We start from the raw sequence: 7,318 nt of genomic DNA, 5'->3' as shown, positions 1-7,318 counted from the left end.
AGCTGTCAGCTACAGACTTGTCAAACTTTAAAAAGTAGGAAGAGAGAAATGAAAGCTTAGTTCCTCAGCCAGGCAACATTACCTTTTGCCATGATGTCTACCTTTGTGGAATGACTGCCTTCTGGAAGACCCCATTTCAGACAGATGTAAATAACAGGGAATATCCCAAATCTCCTCAGCTTTGATGAATCCTACAAAAGTCCAGGTTGGAGGAGTATTTTACAAGGCTTTACACAGGAAACTAGCAAAAGACAACTGTTCATACAGTAATTTACACAATGGGTGGGGGAGAAACATTAGCTTTATATATTTAAATATTTATAAGTTGTTTGCTTTGTAAGGAAGGACCACGGAATAATCCTGCCTTTGTTCTTAAAAAGTGTGATCAGCATTTTCTTGCTAAAAAGAGTTGATAAGCAACTGGGCATTCTTTTAACAAAGGCTGAAGAAGCCCATTGAAAGCTTAATGCCTTTAGGAGGGGGTCTCTTCTCCAAGGAAGAGCAGAACATTAGGTCTTTAATATTGATAAGGAAAGGCACATAAAAGAAATCATCTAATAGCAGGGACTTTAAATAAGGGATTTCAGAAAACTTGCAATAAATGTTTCAGCAAACTCTGGAACAGGTGGTGCGATCTACATGGCAGTCTGAGCCAGTGAAAACACAAGTCAGCCAGCAAGAAAGTTGCTGAAGCATGGTTCGAGAAGACATAAATAAAACACTCACAGGAAAAAAAAAGGAAAAGCCTTTCAAAATGCCTGTTACAAACACAGGGGTTTCCTGGGCACAACCCCAGTACACTGACAAGGTGGGTGGAGGTTTTCCCAGTGGCACAGATTCTAAGAAAGCTTCTTGGTAAAGGGACTCTGAGGTCCCAGCTTTCAAAAGAGATTAGAGGCAGAATCCATTTGAGAACAAGCTATTTCCCAGGGGCCATGACCAAAATAAATATCTCTTTATAGATTTGATCAACCAAGATTGTACTTACCATCATCACAGTGTCAAGATAATCAGAATCTGAAAAAATATAGGGGTTTTTAGGAGATAAATCCACATCCTCAATGTAGTAGTCAACTATCATTGAGCCTCACATCACAGACAACTTGCATGGGTCAGCTAAAAGCAGATACTAAGGTCAGGAGCCTATGTTGGCCATTTTTTGTGATAAAGTCATTGCAAAAATTCATCAAAACACAGCCACCAGGAAAGGATCCAAATGAGAGTACAAAATGGACATCAGGAAGAAATGCAATGGAAGCAGCATCTAAAGCCAGGTCACTGTGGAGGCACATCTCCCTCTCATAGCACTGACTCTTTTCCTTTGCAAAATAAAGGCAAAACTGCAATGAAGGGAAAAAGTCCTTCAAGGTATTGTGGACTGACGAACTGATACATGGCTTTACAGCTTTCTGCAGACAAAAGTAGTCACCTTCGTGGTTTTTTAGAACATAAGGAGCTTAGTAAAGTGACAATAAAAAAAAAAATTATTTTTTTTTTTTCTCTTAAGTGAAAACCACTTTTTACATTAAAGGGTGAACAATGTTCTCAATAGATCCACCTAGTGGAATCGAGCAAATTCTGCTTCCAGAATAAGGGCACAGCATTTATAAACCCATGCAGGACATACTTCTGTGCCCATCTTCCATTCAGCACAACAGGGGCTCCAATACTCTCCAAGAGAGCAAGAGTGAAAGCTGCAGTAAGTCTCAGAACAAGCACAATGTAGAAGATCAGGAGACAACTGTTGCTCCAGGATTTAAACTTTAACATTTAAATTTATGTGGAATTGGTATAGCAGGTCTCCTTCTCCAGGTGTAATCACCAGGAATTATGATTGATCAGGAGGAGAAAGTGCTGGGAAAAATATCCGAAAGAATAGCTGAACTTCAACTTTAAAGTGCATTAGCACTGACCTAGCTCTTGTAGCAAATGCACATTGAACCTGTTCGCAGTCTGTCACAGCTCTTCAGGAGCTATTTAAAAGAGACAGTGAGATCTTACCGCTGAGGCAAGCCTCCGGAACAGTTTTTTGGGTAAGCATTTCTTCTTACTCAACTATCCTAACCAATATCCCACTTTTCAACAGTTTCCTTAAACTTTTCCTGTTTCTTTCCACCCTGGTCCCAAAGATCACAGCAGGTATCTGAGGTTGAAGAAAGCCTGGGATATTTTGGGAGGATCTGAAGAGACCCCTGGCAGACCGCAAGTGATTTTGGAGGGTGGTTCCCCACACGATTCGAGTGAAGGCGTTTCCCCTCAGGGGTCCAGCGCACAGGCTGTGCTGGGTGAGGTGGACTCAAAGATGGGGCCCCCTCACCCAGCACAGCTTGGCCATGGCACGCCAGCACCAGGGCTGTCCCTGGCAGCAGTGCCCCGTGGTGATGGCAGCCAGAAAACACTGCCAGGGTGGGAGTGGGCTGCGAGCCTGAGGGCAGGGCAGAGCTCACCCACTGCTGGCCTGGGACACAGCACCCTGGTGGCACAGCCAGCGTGGCCCCTGCCTACTGCTCACACCCACCCCAGGGACACCATCCCAGGGGGTTCAGAACAGGCTCTTTTTTAAACTAATAATAATCACAGAGCTCCTAAGAACTGGCGCAGCTGTGGATGTCCGAAGAGATGTGATTTACGCCCTGTGGTTTGTTGTACCCTTACCACAAACACCAGCTATTGAGTACAAGCTGCAGCAGCCCACGGGCTTCCCTCCATCATCTCCAGCACGGCCATGCCCAGAGCAGCCTGGGCACAGGGAGCTGCAGACGGGTCCCACGGAGGGACAGTAGTGGTGGGTGGGCAGTGGACAGCAGCTGGGGCTGCAGTCAGTGCACGTGAGGGTCTCAGCATGGTCCGGGCAGGACCATACAAACACCCAGAAAAAAGATGGAATGGACATTTAGTGTTGTTGCTTTGCTTCCAAGAGTTGTTTTAAGCAATTCCAAATAATACTTGTGTCTCCATTTTTTTATTTTCCCCTAAATAGCTTTAATGAAAATCACACCCTCAAGCTTTGCCACTGCACGTACCCCTTCAGAGAGTCACTCTGAGTGTCCAGGTACAGACACAAGACCACAAGTTCTACTAAAACTGATGCCCAAGAACATGAAAAATAATTACCTGGAGAAGAAAATTACATCCCTAGCTTTGTCATTAGGGAGGCTCCACGGTACTGTGCCATAGGTTCTTTTTCAGGGTTGTTTTCTGAGAGTGCTAATAAAACAAAGAGGACTATCTCACATCCTCACAGGAGACTGGACACTTGAAAGTGATTTAGGCAACATCCCTGGAGAGTTGCAGAGGCTCTGGGAATGGGACAAAGGACTGAGCTGGCTATGATATGTATGTGAAGAATATACATCAATACAGAGGGACACCAGTGAAGAGCAGAACATCTGAAAACTGATGAAGTGGAGAGCTCTCTGTGTAATGCAAAGCACCTGAATGATGTGTGTACACACAAAGATTTGTTCAGCTCTGCTCATATCTAGCCCTCTTGGACAGTTGGATTTGATTTGCCATTTTCCTGCCAAAATATTGTTGCTGTACCTCAGCACCTGGCCTTTCTTCAAAGAAATTGCATATGACTCTCCTGTCCTCACCTAAACCAGTCCAGAATATGAGTTCAGGAGAGGTTAGAGGGACCTTCTTTAATAAAAAACGTTTCTAATAATTTAAAGACTCAAAAATACAGATTTTTTGTATCTTTAAAAATTTCCTGTTTCCATTATTCTGTTCATATATAGCTGCTCACCCACCCTGAAATGAAGACTGCTGTAATCAACCAGCTGGCTTACAATGAGAGGGTCACACAAGAAGCCAACTAACACTGTCTGCACAGCCAGCAGAGGGAGGCAAAGAGTATAATTGGGTTTGATTACATTATTTTAAACAGAATTTAAAGCATTTCTTAACTAGATGGGAAACTGGTTTCCTAAAAAGTAATACCATAAATAGTTAAGATAGACACTTCCACCAAACTTTTACAACAGCAAAAGTGATGTCAAAGAACACCAACACTATGACCTTTATAATTGCCTTTCTGTTAACCTCAAGGGACTTTAAGGCTTTGGGTTTTTATTTGCAATTTTCTCACTTAACCCAAAAGAGTTTTTTCCAGATGCTATTTAATTTTACATAAGAAACTTGAGTCTTTTTTTGTTTTGTGGAAAGCATCTTTGCATAATTAGAGGCATTTGAAGGGGGAAACCATCTCTGAAACAACTGGGAAGTAACGCCAAAATGTAGGAGTTGTCTGAGATGGTTGAAAACTTACTCTGCCTAAACAGCTGAGAAAGGACATTTCTCTCCAGTGAGTGTTCAGTGCTCCTTCTAACAACATATATTTACCCCACAGAGGAAAACAAGGGTGAACGGGAAGTTGGAAATTTTAAAGAATGGAATAAAAAGTGGACAATGAAAAGGACAGAACCAAAGAGACATTCTTATGCCCTGTAAATTAGCAATAACAAACACAAGCAAAACAAGGCTTCAAGTTTTCAAGTTTGTTAGGAATCACATGGAAACCCCAGAGAATTCAAACAACCTACCCATTTTCCAGGAACATTTCAAATTAAGGGCTCTTTTTTCGTATCATTCCATTTCATCCTTGCGTTGGATTTAAGTTTCAACTGATGCTGTTGAAGAGCACCATTTTAAGATACAAGTTAGACCCTGGAAGATCCCTGGATCACAAGGCATGAGCATGTATGGCCATGTTATTTTACACCTCTTTAGCCAGGACTTGTCTCTCTGAAGTCCCACAGATGTGCTAAGAGCTGCAGAGGTGGGTGAGGAGCCTGTGCAGCCAAGGGAGCATTGCCTGTGGCACCAACAAGGGAGGGACAGCTGAGATGGGGTAAATCTCAATTCACAAAGAATGGGAGCCATTGAGAGCCACCCATAGAGGTATTTTGTATGGGGATTCTGAGCCCACACTGCCAAACTGCATTTGTGAAAACTGTGTGGGGTTTTTTTTCTGTTTCCACAGTAATTTAAGCTAGAAGCAAATCCCCAAAAGCAGAATGATACACCAAGCAAAATCAGTGAAGCTCAAAGACTGTGCAAATTGCACAGAGGTGTGAATAGGACTTGTTATGTCTTTTTAGGCATCAAAATATGCCTAACAATGTGTTTCCAACCAAGCTCACAGGAATTTTAAAATGTACTGCACCCTTTTACCTCCTCTACACCCTGTGCTTGGACTACCCAATATACGAGCAGCAATACAGGTCTGAGGTATTTCTTTGTGCAAACAGGCTTATGTTACCGCTGCAGTCAGAGTTTTGCAAGCATTGCACTACTGTAATTAACTTCCAGAATATGGCCCACTGGGCAAAATTCAAGTTACACCAGTGAAAATCTTGAATAAACCCTTGGAAGCTAAAACTAATCACCACTTTAGAAATCCAAAGGTGATGAGCTTATCTGGTTAATAATAAGCTTTTTAAGAAAAAGTTATCAATCTGTATTTAACCAATAGACAGGAACTGGTTCAAAAAGAGTCTTTCCAATCCATCAGGTAATGAATGCCTATTAAAAAACTATAAATAAGCATTCACCCGAGAGCTTGGAATGGCACTTTGAGAGCCTTTCTGGTCACTCAGGTAAATAATGAGTTTTATATAACCTTTCAGCAAAGATTTTTTTGCAAATGAGGAGATGAAATGCAGAGAAGCATCTGATTAATGTTTAAGTTGAGGTACAAGCCAAAGCACAACTGGGAATTCAAAGTTAAAGCTGGCATTGTTGTTCCCTCACACTGTTTCCTCTAAGGGCTCAATGTTAAAGACTCTGTTGTCTTTACTTTGAATTGCTTATGACAGTTTCAGTTTAGGATTTTTTTTTTTTTTTTTTAGCATTTATATTGAACAGTATTTTGTGCTTTATCTGTTCACCCAGCAGACACAAAATCCAGTAAGAATTGTAAGGAAGGACAGAATGAAAGCCCCTAACTGACGTGTAGTCACCAGTGAAAATGCCTACAGTGGTGTCTCATCACAGTCCCCCTCAAATCTGCAAGCACTGTGCTAGTTCAAATCTAATGATAAGGGAAAATAAAGTCCAAAACTCTCTGAACTTTCTGGTACCTCCTTCTGTCGATATTTACTAATCTCCAATAAAATCACTCTTATCGAATATTTTGGGCTTTCTTGATGACTAAGAAAAAATATACCCATAAAGAGATCCATTAATTATCTTAAAATCAAATAACCTGGTAACCAGGATATATGACAAAATTAAATGTAAGCCCTTTCCTGGACAGCTTTGCAGTCTTTCCTAAAGGATTGCTCGTCAGCTGTCTGCAACACCTAACACCGTAGGACAAGAAGAGAAAAATGGGTTTCACACCCCGAGGGTTAACAAACTTCATTTATTATATACTCGGAGAATGAAGATTGTACTGCAAGCTCAGGGATGAAAAAGGGAAACTTCTCCCAACTACAGCCATTAGACAGACATTTGAAAAGGCTAAAATGGAAAGCAAGAGGGGGGAAAAAAGTGTTTGTATTCAATAGAGATCTTTCCTGATCCTTGTGCTTCTGAAGAAACATATCCTTCCAATTGTTCCATTTTGTGTTAAAACATATTTTTTGCATTTATTAATAATTCAAACTTGTTGTTTAAAAAAATATTCGTATCATGTGTTCATAGTTTCCATATATGTATGTCAAACTTTATTTTGTTTTACCATTATAATCTATGAATGGATTTACCCTTTGTTTCTGTTTTCAAATCTCTGAGGAATGTTTGATTAGGTAGGAGGGTTTGTTTTATGCATTACTTGTTCATCATTGCACAAGTGCACAGGCTAAACAAAGTTGGCATACTTCATACTGATTGGTGGAAACAGTGTAGTTAAACAGTGTAGTTAATACAAGGGAATGAGTAATTTCTCACCACAGCTAATCAGCTGCACAATAGCCATGGATCAGGCAGCACAGCCATATATCACAAATGCTTTTTAAGGTAGCTCGGAGCACACCATGATTATCTACTAGTATCTGTTACAATCGTTTCACATTAACACACTCCCTCTGTATTTATTTAATCAAATGGCTCTCATGTGCAGCAGTCTATATACATAGCCAGACAGAATGCTAGGAACTGTCAAGTTAATGGCAAACCCAGGAATGTTCCAGCTGCTATATAATGGAAGATATGTCCAGGGTGTTGCAATTTAACAAAGTCAGGTGAAAAAGAAAAGCAAGAGCGCTGAAGATGACAAAACAGCTTCTCCTGTACTGAAGAACTGAAATCAATTTCATAATCCTATATCTATCACTCCATACATCTATAACTAAGAAATAACAAGATAAATACG

This window comes from Corvus brachyrhynchos, unplaced genomic scaffold, assembly GCF_000691975.1.
Source record: "Corvus brachyrhynchos isolate BGI_N302 unplaced genomic scaffold, ASM69197v1 scaffold26, whole genome shotgun sequence".
In the NCBI taxonomy this organism is placed as follows: domain Eukaryota; kingdom Metazoa; phylum Chordata; class Aves; order Passeriformes; family Corvidae; genus Corvus; species Corvus brachyrhynchos.
Note: the sequence above shows the minus strand (reverse complement) of the source record.